Source organism: Lepidochelys kempii, chromosome 1 (genome assembly GCF_965140265.1).
Source record: "Lepidochelys kempii isolate rLepKem1 chromosome 1, rLepKem1.hap2, whole genome shotgun sequence".
NCBI lineage: Eukaryota > Metazoa > Chordata > Testudines > Cheloniidae > Lepidochelys > Lepidochelys kempii.
This window is the reverse complement of record NC_133256.1, coordinates 150,664,407-150,688,702: the sequence shown is the minus strand read 5'-3', so window position 1 is coordinate 150,688,702 and position 24,296 is coordinate 150,664,407. Positions and strand designations below refer to the sequence as shown.

At 42.5% G+C, this 24,296-nt stretch overlaps 1 protein-coding gene across 3 annotated transcripts in view; it reads right to left on the bottom strand.

Annotated features, from left to right (window-relative positions):
• SYTL5 (synaptotagmin like 5) overlaps nt 1-24,296 on the bottom strand; it is a 182,287-nt gene that overhangs the window by 129,637 nt on the left and 28,354 nt on the right. Inside the window, exon 1 of one of the 3 annotated variants that reach the window (XM_073358250.1) lies at nt 454-492. The exons of the other annotated variants lie outside the window; for them this stretch is intronic. The gene's annotated coding sequence lies outside the window, so the exon portion shown is untranslated. Of the gene's footprint in view, nt 1-453; nt 493-24,296 lie in introns of those variants that run through there. 3 annotated transcript variants of the gene reach the window in all.

The following is a 24,296-nucleotide window of genomic DNA, read 5'->3' as shown; positions in this document are numbered from 1 at the left end:
TCAGACAGAGATCGAGAGGCTCTTTTTTTCCACTTCAATCTATCAAGAACTAGAGCCCATTCTTGAACTTTTCTCCATTTTGGTGTAATTCCTAACAGCAATAACTTAATATGCTGGCTTTGACACTACAGAACCAAGGGCACCGATACATATATTAACTTTCTAGACTCCAGTTAAAACACAGCAAGTCTGTATACACCCCAGACTCACTCACTGGGAAGTCAAAAAATGACATCTAGAACTAGGATAACATAATTAGCTAAACTCTCAAAAAGCACACCATGTCTACAACTATCTATTCATTTAGGACTTTTGCCTCTTTCTCACAGTCCAGGCCAACATACAATTCTACACAAGAGAAAGAAAGGACTGTCACTGTCATTTCTAATAAATGCCAGCAAAAGCATTAAAGTTATATACCATACTAAGAACTTTAACACATGTAAATCTTACCTTTTTTCAAAGTGTAACAGCTGGCTCACCTGTTTTTCTGTTCCAACTGTGGAATACTGCTATAGGTACAGAATGTTATATACAGGAACTAGAAAAACCTGCCTCACTTCCCCCAATCTATTTGCACAATGCACACACCCAGCTGTGCAACGTAATGTTTGCCAGCAGCAGTCATTCAGCTACCACAGTACCAGGAAATACTTGTTGTACTAACCCACAGAGTTTGCAAAGGAACTAGAAGTGGCTTCTTCCTTTAAGAGCCTATTTGGCAAACTCTGAAGTAAAGTGGCACAGTACCTGTCAGAGGAGAATTATTAATTTATTTAAACAGCAACTGGGTTAATGGGACACAGATCCCTGACTGGGGCCTCCAGGTATTACCATAATATAAATAATAAAACTAACAATTACTTCTTTCTTTTCAAGAGACTCTGAACATGGGCTTTGAGTCCTTTACATGCAGCATGGGGAAGAAATACAAACTGACAAAATATTTACTAAATTAATGAAAATACCGTGCACTCTTCTGGCAGTAACTGGCAGTAACATTATTTGAAATGGTTAAAAGTACAGAATAAAGTTCACTCGTGTTAACATCACTGCATTAGTATGAATAAAAGCCCATAAAGGTATACTGAAACCTCCAACTTCTTAAATGAGCGTCACCTACTGTAGTTAAGGATTATACATTCTATCCGTATGTTTGAGTTCAAAATAATAAGTCTTACGTCACATTCATCATGCAAACATAAGCATAACTTGGAAGCTGTTCTTTTATATCAGGAATAATGCCAACTCTCTCACACTGTCTGGGCAAAGCTCTTCCCATTTACCTACAAGATTACTACTCTTTCCATGATCAGAGCCAAAACCCCACAGCGGTGTCTAATTTCCACCACAGGGATGTACATATATGTAATAAAGTTTCAACAGTAATAATGTTTGAAGATTTAGAATGCTCTGTTAGTGGTAATTAATTCTAAAGCATCACACTTTACACTTGGAAAAAGTACACAGAAAGGTTAAGTGACTTGCCCAAGACCCATATTATGACAGAGCTCAGATTGAGCACAGTTCCTGACTTCTAGACACTTGTTCACTCAGCTAGACTCTGCAGCCTCTATAGTATTGCCATATGCTTATTTGGAGCTATTATTTTAAGGCTTCCAAAGGTTTCACTAGAAAAACACACAAAACCCACTACAGACACAATGAACTGTTCAGTTCCAGTGCAGGACTTCAACCCTGCCCAGCTCCACAAAACATCACAGTACAGTTCAGCGTATGAATTGAGTATATCTATTTACAGTGCAATTTTAAAAAAATACAATTTAGATAAACAGTAGCAAACTGGAGAATTTCTGTATTACTGTGTTCAGGGTAACTACATATGTGACAGAATATTATGGAGGAGGATTCCTAGTTGCTTTGGAAGCAAAGGACACTATTTACAGAATCTACTGTGATATGGGACACTACACACACACACACAGTGAATACCAATTAAACTAGCTACAATATCCAAAGAACTGGGGCGGGGAGGGATGAAATACCTGAGCTGACTTTGCCTCAACTTTATAACATCATCCTCCTCTAAGCACGTCTGCCTCTGAAAATTAATACAATTCTCATAGCCTTGCCATCCACAGACTCCTCAGCTTCTGGATACACAAGTAATTCCGCTTCCCCCAGATGGAAATGCCCTTCTCCATCGATGGCCAGCAAAAAGACCATACGCACTTCAGACTGAAACTTGAGGGAACATCTACACAGCAATTAAATACCCATGACTGACCTGGTCAGCTGACTCAGATTCTCAGGGCTCAGACTGCAAAACTGCAATGTAGACATCCAGGCTCCAGCCAGAGCCCACGCTCTGGGACCCCACAAGGGGGGAGCCTGAGCCCAAATGGCAATTTTGAGTTCTGCAGCCCCAGATCTGCAAACCCAAGTTAGCTAACCCAGGTGTTTAACTGCTGTGCAGATGTACTCAGTGATCCAGGTGTTCCTGACCTCCAGACTGGATTACTGTGTTCTCTCTGCCTACCTACCTGTGTTGGGGGAGAGCAAAAGCTACAGTTGGTTCACACCACAGCAGCCCACCTGCTCAGCTAACACAGGCCATTCAGAGCTCATCACTGCGACACTCTGCTCTCTTCATAGTCTCCCCAATTAACGCTGGTCAAATTCCAGGTTTTAGCCCTCACCTTCAGTGTCCTCCACTCTGAGGGATGACCTCACCCCTGTGTTCATGACCCCCCATCACAGCAACAATGGAACCATCAATGTTAGAGTGAAACCTGGTAGCTCTGCAGAGGACAGAACTTTCTAGGTCACTGGCCACGAATCTGGAACTCAATCCTTGGAGACAGCAGGATGACCATGAACCTTCAGCTCTTTCAGAACAAAATCCAGTGTTTGCTTCTTCAACCCAGCCAAAATAAACAAACAAACAAACCCAGTCACGCGCAGGAGGGAAAAGGAGGTAGATATACCTGTGCGTGCACACGTCAACATTCTGGGAGGTGCCCAGACACCACAGTGTTTTAAGAACCTAGACAAGCAGTACCAAGAGCCTTGGTTCCATTGAGCCACCTGAACAGCTCAAAAGCAATGGAAAGTAACTAACCGGCCAGCTGGCAATTCCCCTCCCATAAAGGAATCCGTGGGTGGTACTGAGCCAGCGATATCCCACCCTCGTGGCCTCTGGCATGGGGAGCATTAGGAACAGGACTAGGAAGAGAAGGCATGTGTGGAGTGCTGTAGTGCTCCAAAGATCCAGGGCTGGTGAAACAATCCTTTCAGAGCCATTAGTAGTAGATGGGAATTAAAGCAGCCTTGAGGGACTGAACCAAATCCTAACAGCCCCAGAAGAAGCGAAGACACACTGGTGATATCAAGCCACCTTTGTGAGCATGTCCCCACCACCAGATTCTGAGCAGAGTGCAGCTCAGCCAAACCAGAAGCCCAGGGTCATAGATTTCACACTGAAATACACTAAGTCTGGCTCGAGTTTTGCCTTTGTAATCAAGCTTGAAACCAAACAAAACTCTAGTTTCACTATCTAAGTATTGCCCAGCTTTAACTGTTACATTTAAAAGTAAAATAGAAGGAGGGAGGGGAGAGAGGGAATCCACAAAGTGACAATTTTTCTCCTTTTGTTTTGCTCACCACTGAGTAAATAGAGTTCATTTTACTGGCTGAATATTCAACAAAAAGAGACTGCATATCTCATAATGCAAATAGAAACAAATTCAATGTCTGCTTGCAAAATTAAACAAAAAAAAATCACCACCATAAAATGAAGGAAGAATAAATGTTTTTCATTTGCTATTGCAAAACAAAAGAACATCTGTGTGATGTGAAATCACCCAGAAAGAAAAAGCTTAGGAAATGAGTCACCTCAATTTTATCATTTTTCTTGCAGCACTTGTTAAAGCAGCGTTTATACAGAGCTCCAGCTTACCTTGTTATGTTTAAACTATGTCCTGTTTCTTGTCACTTTTTGTGATGAAATGCAAATGCAATGAATTTCACTCTGGAAGGGGGTAGATTTAAAACACCATGATGCACAACTTATATAAACATTCTGTTCAACAGCCTGCAATATATCTGAAATACCAATAAAAATACTAATCAGATGTGGGGGTTATAATTATAATCAGCAAATGGAGTTTGCTGATACTGGATAGTTTACGTCAAAGTACATGTAAGGGTCCTCCCCACATTAAAACCAGAGTTTTAGTTTGGCCTTTGGCAGTTAGAATTTACTATTGGATAATAACTTCACTTGGGTTGGAAAATAAGCAACAAGTACAATAATATGGAACTTTCTGACAGATTCCCTTCTAAATTTTGTTGAGTTTTCTCCATTATATCCCTATATTATAATACTCCAAATGTAGAGAAAAAGTGAGGGTGTACTGTATATTATAGTCTGAGGTGATTGGTCCAATGGATAGGGCACTGTGCTGGGATGCTGGAGATCACCACCAGGTCTGCCACTGACCTGCTGTGTGGCCATGAGAAAGTCACCTGACCTCTGTTTCCCCTCTCACTCTTTATCTGTCTTGTCTATTTAGATTGCAGGCTGTTCTCGGCAGGGATTATCAATTACTATGTGTATTTGTACAGTGTCTAGCACAATGGGATCCCAATCTATTTGGACCCTCTAGGCTTCACTATAATACCAACAACAGGAAGGTGTTTGACATGATGTACAGCAAAACAAGAGAGAAGAATTACATTCTTTATTTAACAAGGTGCTTCCATCTGTTCTGTTGTGAAAGACGTCTGTTTCATTCAGTCAGCCAATCACTTACTGCAGCAGCCAAAATAAAGATATCTTTGACCATAATAGAACGGTTTCTAAAAGTAGTAAGTAGAGTTGATAATAGAAAACTGTTCTGTCAGAAAATGCTGATTAGGTTAAATTAAACTTTTAGTGGGAACATATTGAGTTACTCAAAATTTTCAATGGGAAATTGACAGTTAATTTCAGTTAAAAAACAGTTAAGACAGTTAATTTCAACCTTATTTTGATTTTTATGTCATAATGTAAAAGTCAAAATTTTCCAACTAATATAGTCAAAACAAGAAGTTTTGATCTTATCAAAATATTTCACAAAAAATGCCAAGATTTTAACTTTTTGTTCCAATTCAGGCTGACATTTTTCATGGGAAAACTTCAATTTTGCCAAAAAAAAAAAAGTTATTTTCTATTGGGAAAATTGAAATGATGGCTACCCACCTTCCACCTGGAAGACTTATCAATTTCACTTTCTGCCTTCAAGGAGAAAGTGAAATTGACAAGAACTTTCCAGGTGGGCAAGCAACCAGCCAAAAAATTCCATTTCAGTTCTCCTGCAATGGAATTTTTCCAAATTTGTCCCACAACGAATGTCATTGTTTTCATTTTTTTTTTTTAATCCCAGTCAGGACAACACTTTTCCCCCAAAACCATGAAATTTTCCCTGGGATAGAAATTCCATTTTTCAGCCAGCTCTAATTCTCCCTTGCAAAACCAGAAGCTTGTAGTTACAAATATTTAAGAACTTAAAGAAAGATTCCCATAAATAGGTTCCTGCAGAAGACACAGTACTATCTGTTTTCAGCTAGGATGTAAATGGCGAAACCTTTCTCCATGTTTCTGATATTTCTCAACTCAGAATTAATGTCAGAGAACCAAGTATAAAAAATGATTCATCAACCCCATTACAAAGCCTCAGCACACTGTATAGAAGAACTAAAGAGGTTATTTTAATCTTCAGGTCGATGAGTAGAAATGCTACAAAGACTATAAGCTACAATAGTTTTAATACTCATTTTGAATTTGAACACAATACCAGTTTATGATAACTTTCAAAACACATAAGAGTCAAAGGCAGCAGTCAATTGAATTGTCTCGTTAGACTGACCTCACTCTTGGTAAGGCAACTCACATCTTTTCATGTATTTACACCTGCTCCTGTATTTTCCACTCCATGCATCTGATGAAGTGGGTTCCAGCCCACGAAAGCTTATGCCCAAATATATTTGCTAGTCTCTAAGGTGCCACAAAGACTCCTCGTTGTTTTGACAAATTTAAGTGGGACTTCAACATCTTAGAGAGGTCAAGTAGACAATATTTAACTCTGCAATCTTAAGTCATTTTTTGGTTGTTACTTGTTGTGAGAGGGTCGGGCCAGATGGCTACAGGAGAGTGATTTTTTTTCCAGGAAGTGGGCGGGCAAAACCCGCCCATACAGGAGAGTGATAGAAGGCAGATATATTAGCCCTAGGTTAAGTAGGTCCCTTTTCCCTGGGTAAGGTAACAGGGAAGGTTCCAGAACAATCAGAAACTTTCTGGAAACAATTAAGGCAGACAGCCTGATTAGAACACCTGCAGCCAATCAAGAAGCTGCTAGAATCAATTAAGGCAGGCTAATCAGGGCACCTGGGTTTAAAAAGGAGCTCACTTCAGTTTGTGGTGCGTGTGAGGAGCTGGGAGCAAGAGGCGCAAGAAGCTGAGAGTGAGAAGGCATACTACTGGAAGACTGAGAAGTACAAGCATTATCAGACATCAGGAGGGAGGTCCTGTGGTGAGAATAAATAAGGTGTTCGGAGGAGGCCATGGGGAAATAGCCCAGGGAGTTGTAGCTGTCACGCAGCTGTTACAGGAGCCACTGTAGACAGCTGCAATCCACAGGGCCCTGGGCTGGAACCCGGAGTAGATGGCGGGCCCGGGTTTGCTCCATCCCCCGCAACTCCCTACTTGATACTGGAGGAGTTGACCTGGACTGTGGGTTCCACCAGAGGGGAAGGCTCTGGCCTGTTCCCTGATCCACTGGATCAGCCGAGACTGCGGGGATTGTTCCTCTTCCTTTCCCCATGCTGGCCAGTGATGAGGCTGAGTGAACAGCAGATTTGACCCACGAAAGTGGCCAAACTGAGGGCTGCCATGAACCGCTGAGGTGAGAAAATCCGTCAATAAGTGCAGGACCCACCAAGGCAGAGAAGGAACTTTGTCACGCTTGTTTAACCTATCAAATTGTCATGTTATAACCAGCAGGTACCACTTGTGGCACATTTCTTTTAGTGAAAGTTGTTATAAAATTAAGTAACAATTGTAGAAAGATGCCAAGGCTACAGATTACCAACTAGAAAATAAAAAAGATGTATTCTGACTACAGGAGAAGAAACAAATTAGCCAATCAAAAGCATTAAATGAAAGTACAGTTCTGCATTTATCCATCATAGAATTCAAAGTTATGTCCAGTTAGAACTGCAATCATTTAATTAATTTGGAATTCTATTACCCTTTGACTGCAAGTAATATAGGCACTGTTTTATAACTAGGGGGGCAGAGGGATTTCCACATGGCATTAGAAAATAGCAACTAAAATTAGTCTGATTTAGTTTCTTTCATATTGATGCAATGAAACTATGACAATTAATTATTAGAAGAGACAATTGTGCGATATGATATTTTGGAAGTTGCATGTAATCATGTCAATAGAACTATTGTAACGCATAGGTGCAAGTTTCTAAAATTAAGCCTATGCCTGCAAACTTAACTGTGGCATTCCCTTACTTGACTGCCTAACCATACAACCATAACATTTCCTTAATGGACCTATTAATATACCATTGTGTAGTATGTTGACTCCTAGACAATGGCAGGATCCAGGTTTTAATGGGCTTTAACATTGTACACATGGTATTTTTAAGAGTCTTATCAATTCTCCAGAAGAGATTTACTACATTGGCACAAATCAGTTTTGTGTATCAGCAATAAAATATGTAAGATAAGAGACTATTAGGAAGTTTATTATCCTGTTGCTTCTCTCATTAAAAAGTAACAGCTTTTATCTTGCTGAAGTCCTAAGCAGTAAGGACCTGGTCCAAAGCCACTGAAGTCAAGCAAAGACTCATTGAATGCAAGGGGCTTTAGATTGGGCCCTAACAACAATAAATCACAATAAATAAAAGTCAGCTCATTTGCATCAGCAGAACACTTGCTACAACATAATTAAGGCCATGATTATGTCAAAGATTTTGAATGAGTGTAGCTTGTAATTACTCCCTCAAGGGATATCCGAAAGGTTGACGCTGACACGGTGGACCCCTACATAGATCTGTGCCCTGAACATTGGGTTGCAAGGTCAGGATATTAGTATACACTGAAAACTCAGATTTAAGTTTAGGGACTGTAGAGGTGAGCACCTGATAAGAAATATCACTATTCCATTTCAGAAGTGAGACAGTCAATACAGCCAAGTACAGTGCTGTCTTGTCACTTTTCAAACTTCAAGGCAAAAGAGTGGGAGAGGATCAAAACTGTCTGGACGTATTTAGTCTAAATCTCAGAATATCATAGCTTCCATCCACAATCATGTGACAAATGTACAGCTGCAGTCATCACTTGAGTAAAGTGTTTAAAACCCAGACACATTAAATTGTGATGCTGGAAAAAAAAAATCTAAAAAAAGAACATTTTGTAGGTAAGCAGTTGGTAGCACATAATCTCAAAGTGCTACTGAATTAGCACTCCTGATTGCTACCATGTGGAATTTAGAATGCCTCTACTTCCATCACCAAATGACAGCAGTAAGCATTGCTTTCACAGACTAGCTCCTGATCTCCACGTTAGTCACCATCTGCTGAGGGGTGGGGAATTAACAGAATCATTGTTTTCCCAATCATTTAGATTTTAAATTAAACATTCTACTTTTCCTGGGAAGTGTAAATAATAGTAAATGTTATCAAGTATACTTTTTTGATAATTGAACATTACATTTAACACTTGTGTTACTTAAGCTACAGAAATAGTGACTTACTTCCAGACAGCACCTGTAAGGGCTAGTTTTAAAGCTAGATTTATGTTTTGCTTATCCTTCAATAGTTTCTCAAGTCCACGCTATTATAAACCTGAAATAAGAGACCCAAACTTTAGGGAAAGGATGTTGTTAACAGAATCTGAAACCAAATCTGAATGTTGTGGCCACCCCGATCCCTGCAATACCAAAACCTTGAATCTCAACACTGCCAAATTTTGAGGTTTGGGGGAAGAGAGAGGAAAAAGAAAGAGTAAGAGACCAGCAGTCAAAATCAGGATTTTGCAGCTCAGGCTCCAGCTCAGAGTTGAGCCAAATTCATGTGTGGACATATACTGCAAGTTACGAATTCAGAATATGTTTCAAATAAACAACATTGGAAGTAGGATATCCCTTTTAATATTTATGGAAAGCCGTATATTCATGACACACAATCACTTCCATTAAAAGGTTTTAATGTTAGACTGAAGTGAAAAATAGAATCCCCCAATTCTTCTCTCTGAAGCTTGCACTAACCTCGTAAGACCACTACCCTGGCAGTACTCAGTCTGGCAACACTAACACAGAGAAGCAACAATGACACCACAATAGAAGTACTGAAAGTCACTGCCACAAGAAAAGAGGTGTGCTGCGGACACAAATGATGGCAGCACCGGTGACATCCTCATGATGAAATGGAGCACCCTTGTGGATGCTAGACCTATTGCCAAACTCCTCTGCATATGCACACATTTTCTTCCTACAGTGTTAACAGGTAGCTGTGCTATATGGGAGTTCCCAGACACCTGTCAGTTGCTTTCTAATTATTTTACCTGAACATGCATTTGCCTGCATAATTAGCATATTCATATGCAGAACTGGGCAAAAAATGGCTTTAGGAAACTTGTGAGGTACAAAATTACAGGATACATAGGACTGTACTTCTTCTAAAGTAGGTTAATTTGTTCCCTTATAAAGTTAATAAAAGTAGAATCACCTCAAGAGGAAGGGTTTGATTTGAAAGCAATATGCAGGTTCAGAAACCTCTTCCAGTTTTCCAGATACAGGGATTAGGTCTTATTCAGAACCGTTTTTAGTAGTATCATGAAAGTCACAAGAACCAGAAATAAACCAGCTTGCATGTATGTCAAAGGTACAGAAAATAACTATACCTTGCATTGTTTATTTTTCACATAGGTAAGACACCTTATTTCTTTGAATGTGCATTGACTTATTATATCAGGCATTTTAACAAGGGCTGTTCAACTTGCCCAGAACTTCAATCTTTACAGAAACTGGAGCAGGTGACTAGCTCCTTGGAAAGCACCCCTCACCCAGGACAACAATGCATTTAACTGGACCTGCCTGCTAGGTTTTTCCTCCCCCTTGACGAGGGAGGCATTAAATTGACTCTAAATCAGTTGACTCATTCAGCTTCAAACCCTATTATTCTGGAGGTAAATTTCCTTTGGCAGAAGAACACGCTGTTACTCAGACATTGTTAGAAAACTCACCAAACTAACCTTTTAAAATAATATTTTCCTCAAAGTTTTGTTTTCTAGCTTTCGTTAAAGTCAAAAATGATTGATAACATATTTGTGGACACACTCTAGTGCTTCAGCCTAAGAAGAAATAAGGCAATACTTTCCTATCAAACATGATGCTCCAAAGCCTGCCTATGAATACAGTAAAAATACACAGGCTACCTAACAAGACCTACCACATAGTTATGAGGGTAGATGTGCCCATACTAGATTAACAATAAAGATTCTCCCAATCATATCAGTTCCCTGAACTCTTGAAGTAAAGATGGAAAGAACTAGCCAGTAAATGTAATCTCCTTATCATAGGTTATTCTGCGCTCAGTCAGAAAAGTGGATTGTGCACCAGTAGTCAGTTTCCTGAAGTTTGTTGCCAGGAGAGGAGAGTACTCCTATGCTTAATAGGTGATTCTGAACATTTATCTCCAGGTTAATAATACTGGCTCTGTATAAAGCAGCCACAGATCCAGTCCTTGACATAGAACCAAAATATATAGACCAATAAAAAAACTGGTTTCAGAGGAACAGCCGTGTTAGTCTGTATTCGCAAAAAGAAAAGGAGTACTTGTGGCACCTTAGAGACTAACCAATTTATTTGAGCATGAGCTTTCGTGAGCTACAGCTCACTTCATCAGTTTAATAAAAAACTGATTTATTTGAGCATGAGCTTTCGTGAGCTACAGCTCACTTCATCAGTTTAATAAAAAAACTGAAAGTTATATACTGCTGACTCATTCTGTGGGGCCCTATTGTCTCCAACATAACATTGTGAGCTGTCCTGTAGAAGCACATACAGACTTGGCATCTCCTTGCATACACTGTATAAACAAGAAAGGAACAAAGAGAAATTTGGTAAGCAGCAGTTAAGAAGTATTTGGGACATCGCAGGGGTTACAGTGGTGCCTGGCATCTTTGATCTGAGCCCTCTCTGCTCACAGAGTATCCTTCAGTGACACAATGGTTTCTGTCCAAAGGAGAGACTGCTACCCTCTTCATGCTTGTGGCCAGTGACAGGCTACCACTGACCTGCCTCCTTACAAGAGGACATTGATAGCATTCACCTTAAAGGCATCAGCCAGTGCTCTTTCAACCCACAATAGCCCAGGCAAAGCCAATTTGTTATATTTTAAAGACATAACAGAAAAAAATTAAACTATCCGCCTAGCAGAACACCTAGAGAAAGATCCTGCAAAGTTTTCTATAAAAACTTCAGTTACATAGGAAAGATAAAAAGGTTATACCTTATATAACCTAGCCCTGGTCTACACTAGGACTTTAGGTCCAATTTAGCAGCGTTAAATCGATGTAAACCTGCACCCATCCACACGATGAAGCCCTTTATTTCGACTTAAAGGGCTCTTAAAATCGACTTCCTTACTCCACCCCTGACAAGTGGATTAGCGCTTAAATCGGCCTTGCCGGCTCGAATTTGGGGTACTGTGGACACAATTCGACGGTATTGGCCTCTGGGAGCTATCCCAGAGTGCTCCATTGTGACCGCTCTGGACAGCACTCTCAACTCAGATGCACTGGCCAGGTAGACAGGAAAAGAACCGCGAACTTTTGAATCTCATTTCCTGTTTGGCCAGTGTGGCAAGCTGCAGGTGACCATGAAGAGCTCATCAGCAGAGGCGACCATGATGGAGTCCCAGAATCGCAAAAGAGCTCCCGCATGGACCGAATGGGAGGTACGGGATCTGATCGCTGTTTGGGGAGAGGAATTCGTGCTATCAGAACTCCGTTCCAGTTTTCGAAATGCCAAAACCTTTGTCAAAATCTCCCAGGGCATGAAGGACAGAGGCCATAACAGGGACCCGAAGCAGTGCCGTGTGAAACTTAAGGAGCTGAGGCAAGCCTACCAGAAAACCAGAGAGGCGAACGGCCGCTCCGGGTCAGAGCCCCAAACATGCCGCTTCTATGATGAGCTGCATGCCATTTTAGGGGGTTCAGCCACCACTACCCCAGCTGTGGTGTTTGACTCCTTCAATAGAGATGGAGGCAACACGGAAGCAGGTTTTGGGGACGAAGAAGAAGAAGAAGATGAAGATGAGGAGGAGGAGGAGGAGGTTGTAGATAGCTCACAGCAAGCAAGCGGAGAAACCGGTTTTCCCGACAGCCAGGAACTGTTTCTCACCCTGGACCTGGAGCCAGTACCCCCTGAACCCACCCAAGGCTGCTTCCTGGACCCGGCAGGTGGAGAAGGGACCTCCGGTGAGTGTACCTTTTAAAATACTATACATGGTTTAAAAGCAAGCATGTGAAAGGATTACTTTGCCCTGGCATTCGTGGCTCTCCTGGATGTACTCCCAAAGCCTTTGCAAAAGGTTTCTGGGGAGGGCAGCTTTATTGCATCCTTCATGGTAGGACACTTTACCACTCCAGGCCAGTAACAAGTACTCGGGAATCATTGTACAACAAAGCATTGCAGTGTATGTTTGCTGGCATTCAAACAACATCCGTTCTTTATCTCTCTGTGTTATCCTCAGGAGAGTGAGATATAATTCATGGTCACCTGGTTGAAATAGGGTGCTTTTCTTCAGGGGACACGCAGAGGAGCCCGTTCCTGCTGGGCTGTTTGCCTGTGGCTAAACAGAAATGTTCCCTGCTGTTAGCCACGGGGAGGGGGAGGGTTGAGGGGGTAGCCATGGGGAGGGGGGAGGCAAAATGAGACCTTGTAACGAAAGCACATGTGCTATGTATGTAATGTTAACAGCAAGGTTTACCCTGAAAGAGTGTAGCCACTGTTTTATAAAATGTGTCTTTTTAAATACCGCTGTCCCTTTTTTTTTCTCCACCAGCTGCATGTGTTTCAATGATCACAGGATCTTCTCCTTCCCAGAGGCTAGTGAAGATTAGAAAGAAAAAAAAACGCACTCGAGATGAAATGTTCTCCGAGCTCATGCTGTCCTCCCACACTGACAGAGCACAGACGAATGCGTGGAGGCAAATAATGTCAGAGTGCGGGAAAGCACAAAATGACCGGGAGGAGAGGTGGTGGGCTGAAGAGAGTAAGTGGCGGGCTGAAGACAGGGCTGAAGCTCAAATGTGGCGGCAGCGTGATGAGAGGAGGCAGGATTCAGTGCTGAGGCTGCTGAAGGACCAAACCAGTATGCTCCAGTGTATGGTTGAGCTGCAGCAAAGGCAGCTGGAGCACAGACTGCCACTACAGCCCCTGTGTAACCAACTGCCCTCCTCCCCAAGTTCCATAGCCTCCACACCCAGATGCCCAAGAACGTGGTGGGGGGGCCACCGGCCAACCAGCCACTCTGCCACAGAGGATTGCCCAAAAAAAAGAAGGCTGGTATTCAATAAATTTTAAAGTTGTAAACTTTTAAAGTGCTGTGTGGCATTTTCCTTCCCTCCTCCGCCACCCCTCCTGGGCTACCTAGGTAGTCATCCCCCTATTTGTGTGATGAATGAATAAAGAATGCATGAATGTGAAGCAACAATGACTTTATTGCCTCTGCAAGCGGTGATCGAAGGGAGGAGGGGAAGGTGGTTAACTTACAGGGAAGTAGAATGAACCAAGGGGCGGGGGGTTTCATCAAGGAGAAACAAAGAGAACTTTCACACCGTAGCCTGGCCAGTCATGAAACTGGTTTTCAAAGTTTCTCTGATGCGTACCACGCCCTCCTGTGCTCTTCTAACCGCCCTGGTGTCTGGCTGCGCGTAACCAGCAGCCAGGCGATTTGCCTCAACCTCCCACCCCGCCATAAACGTCTCCCCCTTACTCTCACAGATATTGTGGAGCACACAGCAAGCAGTAATAACAGTGGGAATATTGGTTTCGCTGAGGTCTAAGTGAGTCAGTAAACTGCACCAGCGCGCCTTTAAACGTCCAAATGCATATTCTACCACCATTCTGCACTTGCTCAGCCTGTAGTTGAACAGCTCCTGACTACTGTCCAGGCTGCCTGTGTACGGCTTCATGAGCCATGGCATTAAGGGGTAGGCTGGGTCCCCAAGGATACATATAGGCATTTCAACATCTCCAACATCTCCAACAGTTATTTTCTGGTCTGGGAATAAAGTCCCTTCCTGCAGCTTTTGAAACAGACCAGAGTTCCTGAAGATGCGAGCGTCACGTACCTTTCCCGGCCATCCCACGTTGATGTTGGTGAAACGTCCCTTGTGATCCACCAGAGCTTGCAGCACTATTGAAAAGTACCCCTTGCGGTTTATGTACTCACCGGCTTGGTGCTCCAGTGCCAAGATAGGGATATGGGTTCCGTCTATGGCCCCACCACAGTTAGGGAATCCCATTGCAGCAAAGCCATCCACTATGACCTGCACATTTCCCAGGGTCACTACCCTTGATATCAGCAGATCTTTGATTGTGTGGGCTACTTGCATCACAGCAGTCCCAACAGTAGATTTGCCCACTCCAAATTGATTCCCAACTGACCGGTAGCTGTCTGGCGTTGCAAGCTTCCACAGGGCCATCGCCACTCGCTTCTCAACTGTGAGGGCTGCTCTCATCTTGGTATTCATGCGCTTCAGGGCAGGGGAAAGGAAGTCACAAAGTTCCATGAAAGTGCCCTTATGCATGCGAAAGTTTCGCAGCCACTGGGAATCGTCCCAGACCTGCAACACTATGCGGTCCCACCAGTCTGTGCTTGTTTCCCGAGCCCAGAGTCGGCGTTCCACAGCATGAACCTGCCCCATTAGCACCATGATGCATGCATTGGCAGGGCCCATGCTTTCAGAGAAATCTGTGTCCATGTTCTGATCACTCATGTGACCGCACTGACGTCACCTCCTCGCCCGGTATCGCTTTCCCAGGTTCCGGTGCTGCATATACTGCTGGATAATGCGTGTGGTGTTTAATGTGCTCCTAATTGCCAAAGTGAGCTGAGCAGCCTCCATGCTTGCCTTGGTATGGCGTCCGCACAGAAAAAAGGCGCGGAACGATTGTCTGCCGTTGTTCTGACGGAGGGAGGGGCGACTGACGACATGGCTTACAGGGTTGGTTTCAGGGAGCTAAAATCAACAAAGGGGGTGGCTTTACATCAAGGAGTATTTCAGGCAGGACTTCTCAGAGGGTTCCAATAAGAAATGGTGCACCTAAGTTATTGTTCTTATTGGAACAAGGAGGTTAGTCTGGCCTCTGATTGATACATGGCTAGATTTACCTCGCTGCACCTTCCCTGTGAGAGACTGCAGTGTGACCTAGAGGAATGAGTCCCCTAGACGGGGGAGGAGGCAAATGAGTACAAAACAAATTCGGTCTATTTCTTGTTTTGATCCACTCCATCTACCTTTTACATCTTTGGCTGGCAGCAGACGGTGCAGAAGGACTGCATGCCATCCGCATCTCATGGCTGCTCGGCAGAAGATGGTGCAATAGGACTGCTAGCAATCCGTATTGCCTGCCTGCTCACCATAAGACGGTTCAATAGGACTGACTACAGGACTAAAGAGAATGACCTGGTCAAGTCACTCCAAATTTAGTCCCTGCGCCCATGTCTGCCCAGGCGCTCCCAGCTGACGTGGCCAGGAGCACCTCGGACACGATGATGACGGCTACCAGTCGTATTGCACCGTCTGCTGCCACAAGGCAATGGTTTGCTGCTACTGTGTAGCAATGCCATACCGTGTCTGCCAGCACCCAGAAGACATACGGTGACGGTTACCTGAGCGGGCTCCATGCTTGCCGTGGTATGGCGTCTGCACAGGTAACTCAGGAAAAAAGGCGCAAAACGATTGTCTGCCCTTGCTTTCACGGAGGGAGGGAGGGAATGGGGGCCTGACGATATGTACTCAGAACCACGCGCGACAATGTTTTAGCCCCATCAGGCATTGGGATCTGAACCCAAAATTCCAATGGGCAGCGGAGACTGCAGGAACTGTGGGATAGCTACCCACAGTGCAACGCTCCGGAAGTCGACTCTAGCCTCGGTACTGTGGAAGCACTCTGCCGAGTTAATGCACTTAATGCACTTAGAGCATTTTCTGTGGGGACACACACACTCGAATATATAAAACCGATTTCTAAAAAACCGACTTCTATAAATTCGACCTTATTCCGTAGTGTAGACATACCCTTAGAATGGATAAAGTGGTTCCCCCAACTCTGCTCCGAGAAGGCACAGAATGTTATGTCTGCCTCCTAAACTCAGTCTTCCCCTCCTCCCCGCCCCGAGTTCAATCCCCTAAAGAACTTTCTGATCTTATATATGAAATCAAAATTTAATTTCCTTTTCCCAGCACCATTGTACATTTTAACTTAATCAGAATGTATTGTCTGGGGATGTTTATGTCCTTTCAGTTACATATATATTTATTAAGTCATGTCCAGTTCATAATGTTTTCTCTCTCCAGAGCTATAATTCTCAGGTGCTGGAGATGGCCTTATAGCCTCCAGAAGGCCTTTCATAGTCTCCTGTATGTAAGGCTACAAAAGGAGCTCTCAACAGCGGACCCCTACTCAGGCAAGGAGAATCAAAAAGAGGTTACGAGGATCCAAACTGATGAGGAGGTCAAGTTAGTCAGTGCCTAGCTCCAGAAGAGTGTGGAGAAGAAGTGACAACAGTGCCAGGTAGGAGTCCCTGAGGGCCTTAGGTCAGAGAGCACAAAGGAGGAGAGAGGACTGGTGCTTCCTCTCTCTCTTTTGCTTATGTCCCTCTGTGATGAGTCATCCCTCAAGCCTCAGCTGGTAGGGTCTGAGCCTGATGAGTTATCCCTCGAGCCTCAGCTGGTGAGTTATCTGAGGTAATTACCTGAGTCACAAAATAGACCAATGCCAATCAATCAACCAGGCCGATCCACAAGCAGGGGCCTAACCAAGTGACCCCAAGGTACCTATATAGGCTCCTAATGGAAGCAACCCCTCCAGGCTGCTCAGTCACTACCTGTTGGGAGAATTCCCAGTTGCCTGGTAGTTCTGACAAACTGCTCCAGCCTGTGCCCATTCCTGCTCCCACTTCCACCTGCACCTGTCATTGCTTCTACTCCAGCTCCAGCCTCAGCTGACTACTGGGCTATCCTGAGTCACTCTTGTGAGGAGATGGGCTTCCTCTTCTCTTTCCTTTCACACTGACAGGCATCTGCAGTGAATTGTGGTGCCAAGACAGAAGCATCAGAGGACAGAGAGAAAGGTGGTGCTGAGGCTAACTTCCAAAAGAAGAGTAGGTACTGAGGTGGGGTTTTCTTTCATCAGCACCCAAGGCTACTGAGGCCTTCATAGGTAATGCCAGTTTGGTGCCACTTCTGATTTAGCCAGTGATGGTGGTGACGGGCAGTGCTGGGTAAAAGATTTGTTCTCAGTGTAAGACTGAGGAGATTCTGGTCTGGAGCATCATGACAGAAAACAGTGCTGAGACCAGAACAACAAAGTACACCTTGGGTCCTGTGTCAAAACAAGTTGGAATGGAGGCTGGTCTTGGTACACTCATCAGGACCAGCAGGGTTGCAAGCTATAGGCTTTGAGAAGCCAGATGATCCTGAAGCCTCAAATGTCTTTCTATTCTGAAGCAAGCATGTGGCAACCTGTACATTGGGTTACCAAGTGAGCCTCCCTCAGATATAGATGGCACTAGAAATGTATCTTGGTATCTTGCATGATCAAGAGAGTGCACCTTCTGCCTGTTGAAACTCTTATAGGGCTTGGGGCCCAACATGGAGCTAGCTAGGGACCAAAGACTCCCAGGATAAGGGCCAGCTACGTATACTGAACTATCCTATACAACTCTTCACAAACTAACTACAAGAAATAGAAGAAGAAGAAGAATATAGACTAAAAGTAAGTCTAGTCCCAAAGACACAAAAGATGAGTACCATTCACTCTCTGCAGCAGCCATGAAGGAACTGAGGCAGTGATGGGGGTCACTCCCTTATATAGAGTAAAGCAATATCACCCTCACACGAAAATCTCTCATGCATCTCCAATGGACATGGCTTTGCAAGGCAGTTCTGCAGCTTGACCATTTGACACCATTTATATTTCAAACATCAAATTGTTTATAGTTTCAGATCCCAGTTGATACCATTCGGTTTACTTCCCTCAGTTTTTCCAGCCAGCTCAGCTAATCCAAGAGGCATTAAAAGAACTAAAAGATCAGGAAAGTGGATTTCCATTGTTTCTATCCACAATGTTAGTTACTCTCCAAATACTGGGAAGAGCAGAAAGAGGCCAAAGTCATCCAGTCAGGGTATAAGTATGTAGATGAAGTGGCAAAAGACACTAACCAGGAAAAAAGACATTGTAGAGCATATAGTGATACTATATAGCTTGACTCTTTCCCAATGCCTTTTTTCATCCTCCTGTCAAGCACTGCCAGGCACTCGGGTATTTTGCATTATATCAAAATGTTCCACTCCAACCTTTTCATTGTGATGGCCAATCTGTTTATACCACCAGAAAAAACATAAATACCAACATTTACTAAGAGACAAAGTGTGGCATTTAGCCACAGCTCAGCACTTGGCATGGGGGAGATGAAGTGCTGCAGTGAGAGCTCTAAGGGGGACAATCCCTCCCTAGATGCCCCAGTGTGCATAGGGCAGGCTGCATAGCTGCTCATCCCAGAGCATGCCATTGGGACAGGGATCATGGTAGTATGGCCCACCTGAACAATGCGCGCTTGCAGGTACACTTTGGTAGCAGTTGAGTGACCCTTGAGAGAACAGCACAGACCAGCGAAGGGGCTTTTTGCCTCTTCTTCCACCTGTGAGCCTATCTCAGTCCCAATTACAATCTGGCCCTTAAATCAGCAACACATTTTGGTAGTTATAGTTACAATTATAAAAGCATGTGTATCAGTTTATCCAGGCACACAAAGTGCACATTTTCATTGATCAAATACTGCACAGAAATTGGACACATACTCCTTAGTTTAAAACACCAACATTCCAAAGATAGCATTTCTTTACAGATGAAGTAATTGTATGTATCATTCAGTAACTAGTCAAAGTGTCAGACACCCTGAGAGATTACATGCTAGCAGTGAAGAACAATTTTAACCTAAAGCCAAGCAAATCTGTGCTATTTCTTCAAGCAGTGTATGAAATACCAGCATCAGCACACTCAAGCTGAGCCTGCTTTATTTTGTTCCCCCACACACACACCCCTTGCATTCATTAGCTTCTCAGTCTCTTTTTGCAAAAAGTTAATTTTCATTAACTTGGGATAAAATTTCCAGAAGAATTCCTACAATCCCTTTCCCCAGTGCGTCCATGCTTATCTCCCAACAAGATCCAGGATGTGCACCTCCTAATCCCATGCTAAATATAACTGGGAGGGAAGGGACTGGCAGTGATTTGCTCACCCACCACTCTGATCCTAGGGAAGGTGGGTCTTTCCTCTCTCTTATTCAGGGATTGCTGAAAGTCTGCTTCCCTCAGCAGGTACTTCAAAGGGTTTCTACAGGTAGGTTGCTGCCCTTGGAAATTAGGGTCCTCCCAGCAGCCAAGCAGGCAGGGAATGAGAATAAGTCTGTATGGGAGTTTGATGGATTCTGGGGGTGTTTGGAGGAGGAGGGAGGGGTAGAAGTTTTGTTGTTTTTTGAGGGAGGAGCCCGATATTTTTGATGGATCCAGACCCTAATCCATTACTGCTCTTACTATCTCTCTCCTCTTGCCAGTAGCAAGAGCATTCATCTCTAGACCTGACCTGTTGTGAGATATCAGCACTTAAAATTCCAAGCCCTTGTTAGAAAATCTTAGAAAAATATATTAGAACTATGTTTTCTGTTCTTCTGGGGCCTAGACTCCTAGTACTTTAAAAAAAAAAATCAGTCTTGCCATGTAGGTGGAAGGATATAAAAATAAAACCAACCCTTTTTTAAAACAAAGTTTCTAAACTAACTGTTTCTGAAAAATGTAGAACAAGCAAAATAGAAATGCTGTGGTATGTAGGATGTATAGATAATAGTTTGGGATGACCAGAGTAACTCTGGCTCCACCACTTATGAATGATACAGCCATCCCAAATTCAAGCCAATAAAACTTATATATCACCAAACAAACATCAACAGGTGTGTGTAATAGTATATATCTTATTCCATTTTTAAAAAACCCTAAAAGAATGTTGTCAACATTGCAATGTCAAACATGCAGAAGTTAGGCAATTCTAAAATTAAGGTAGCGAGTTCAACCTTAATTTGGCTCCCTTGTGTGTTTGCATTACGAGAGTCTTTAATTACATGATCACAAACTAATCATTCCAAAACTCCTGCCTCATTCAGTGCACAGGATGCATCATGCCCAAGCAATGAGGCAGCTGTTCAGTATTTCCTTTTGTTCTCATCATTCAGCATGTGGTCCATATCTTATTTATGGCACACCATGCAAACCCTGTATACACAATTAGGTGCCTCCTGGGCTTTTCTATCACACTGTAAAGTGCAGTATCCCAGTACTTTGCAAACTGTGGTCTTCACAATAACCCTACAAGGTAGAAAAGTATTATTAGAGTCCAGTGTTTTTTGCAAATGAGAAATAACAAACAAACAAAAATAAATTATAAAACTAAATAAAACAAAAACCTCATCTCGTAGCCATGGCTCCTGTTCCATGGGGTTGGGGTTGGGCCTGGCTTCCTGTTCCAGCCATTGTGACCTGGCACATGAGGTCAAAGCACCGCTCACTCAAATCACGACAGAGGGGCAGCCAGGTCAAACCTGAGTGGCATTGTGACCCTGTGTGCCAAGTTGTATCACCCAGAGCAGGGAGGCAGGCCCAGCCCTGTAGGACAGGAGCCACTGCTGCAAGGTGAGTGGGGGATGGGCTCACTCTGCAACACAGCCATCCCCAAGGCCTCATGCTCCCTCAGGGGCAGAACCTGACCCCACTTCATGACACAACCCAGGTAAGTGAAATCAATACAAAACACAGAATTCCCAAAAAATAAAAAAGTTTCACAAGGCTCAAAGTATTATTATCCTCAGTTCACACACAGGGATGTGGCTCTCTCTAGATTAAGGCCATAATTTGCAAAAGTTTCCAGTAATTTGGTATACCTCATTGCTTGGGTACGCGAAACCCCGAGAGCCTGATTTTTCAGCAGGGCTAAGCATCTGCAGCTCCCACTGAGTTTAGAATTGCGAGCACTCAGCACCTCTGAAAACTGGGTCCCTGGGCTATAAAATTCTTTAGGGTTAGGTGTGTAACAGAAAACGTATAGGGGGAGTCCTAAAAAAAAAAAAAAAAAAAAAAAAAACAATCCACAAGTTTTTGTTACAGGAGAAGCAGATTTAAAAGATGTTTATACACACAAATATAAATACTACTCTGAAAGTGAAGCAATCAATGACCAAATTAATCTCTAATGTAACTATTTGGCACAAAGAGTTCAGGACCCGAGGCAAACCCAGGTTGCAAAGAAGTTGGATGCAGCATAATAATACATATTCATTTAATTCCAACAATGCACCTCAGACCAATCAGAAGTCTGACATCATTCCCTCAAATGTTTGTTTAAAAAGCTGTATAATAATACAGTTGATACAGCTACTCATTTCCATTGCTTAACTGGCTTTTATTTGCTGTCACTTGCTATCCAATTGTTGCATTACTTTTCTCTAAAAGACATTAAAAAAGATAGCTAAAAGTATTCTTTTAAATGATGGGAAAAATATGAAACTTGTATAAAAAAATTTAGAGCTATTTTATAGAAAAAATGTAAGGACTGCTTATACACAAAATGTGCAAGGCTGAGTATTATAAACTATGTCAGGTAATTTACAAACATATGTTACCATTTCTAACTGCTGGATATACGAGTGGCTCGTTAGTTGCGTGCATAAAAATAAGTCATTGTCATTAGTTTAAACTGTGACTACTATATTGGGAATAAATTTCAACTAAAATGAAATTCCTTACAAGTGCAATTATAGATTTGGTCTCCATGTACTAAGCAAAGATATGTTTCATTTTATTCTGGGAAATGTTATTATGGTTAACTAGCTTGAATGTCAAGTTAAATACATTCCTAAACACTTTGATGTACTGATTACGATTTCAAAATAGACAAAAATCAGTCCTTTAATCAATTTGTTGGATGCACATTTTCATGTTTTGCCTTTTCACTAAACCATTAATGTTGATCTTCAATAACTCTTGGAACACTGGTGAACTTCTAAAAGAAAAGGTGGAACATGATCCAATAGCTGGAAGTTGAAACGAGACAAATTCAGACTCGAAATAAGACAAATTGTTAACAGTGAGAGTAACTAATCATCGAAACAACTTGCCAAGGGTTGTGGTGAATTTTCTATCACTGACAATTTTTAAATCAAGGGTGGATTTATTTATTTATTTCAAAGACTTGCTCTTGGTCCAAAGGAATTATTTTGGGCAAGTTCTACAGCCCGGATTGTACAGGAGGTCAGACTAAATAATCATAATGGTCCCTGCTGGCCTTAGAATCAATTAATTTAGGGCTGTTTGTTGCCTATGATCAACACTTCACCCTGAATTACTACAACAGGGAGGGTAACAGACATTAAAACTTATTTTAACTTGCTACATTAGGCAAAGTGTATTTTCAGCACTTCCTCACAGGCAGCCTCTGGCTGGTGCAAAGAAAGCTTCCAAATTCCACTGCAGCAGTAGCAATGGAGTTCTAGCGTTATATTGAAAACTGTAGGTGGGTAGATAGAGTTACCTGTAGGCCATTGTTACCTGTAGGCCAGAGTTACCTGTAGGCCATTGCCTTCCATTCCTAAATGATGAGCCCTAGGAACTCGCTCTTACTACTTTCCACTGGCTATACTTTGATTTCCGGTAAAATTTTCCTCTCCCACCTCCCGTAGATTTGTTTTTAGACAGGATCATTTATATAGCATTGGATAGTCTTTCAAAATACAGGCACAGTATGTTACAAAATAATACAGGATAGCAGATGGAAAAGCTTTCCCTTTAATTTAATTCGGAATTGTTTAGCAACCTAATTGATCGTGCAACTCTGCGATGAATCATGCTATCCCATAGGTCAAACACAGTATGAATTCAAACATTTGCAGAGAGTCCACAGGACGCAAGGTTGTTTGCCTACGACATCCTCTGTAAGGTGCTAGGTTCTTCCTGTCCTAAGGAAAACATGTGGTAAGCAAGCAGGGAAGAATATTCCCTGAAATGAAAAACAGCTGAAGTTTAAATATTCCTTTTAAAACATTAAATTAGAGCTTAGGGGATTTTAGGTAAAATTCACTCACTCAAAATGAATCACTATTTATTTTCTACCATTGAAATATAAGGACAATAAATCATGGGATAACTATGAATGAATGTTGTCTAAATTATTCATGCAGCATTTTTTGTTAAGAGAACCACCAGATATATCTAGTTTCAAATGTACTACAGAAATGGTAGTTTCTTCACTAGCCAATGTTAAATGAATTTGTGGTCTTAGTCTAGTTCGTAATCAACCTTTTCTGGCAGCTTGACAGACTGGAGGATACTGAACTTCAGAATTATCTTCTGGCCTACCAATCTATTTTTATTCAAGGCTCATCTTGATGTGTTCTAAATGTGTGTATATTGTTACTATTTCTATTACACTAGCACTCAAATGCCTCAAACACTATGGAAGCTCCATTGTGCTGAGTGCTGTATAAAAAAACACTTCCTGCTTGAGGTGTATATGATACAGAAAGACCAAAAAAATCCCCCACACATGGAAGCCCTATGGCCAGATGCTTCAGAGGGGAAAAGTTTTCTATTCTCTTATTGATGACAAGGGGAAAATGCTCCCATAGAGAGTTTCATTGGGAGAGACTACCCGCAATTCCTTTAGTGACACAATTGAGAACTCACCACAACTAGCCCTGGGCAGAAATGGTTCTCTGATCTGTGAAAATTTTCAAGATATATATATATATATATATATAAAAAAAATACCACACCACCCATTTCCATTCTTCATTGGGATAAAACAGGCATCTTTAGTAACTTTTCAAGAGACTCACCACCCAGAACAGTCAATGGCCTGGTTGTTAAGGCACTCCCCTAGGATGTGGATGACTCAGGTTCACGTCCCTGAATTGCCTGATTCATCAGGGACTTGAAC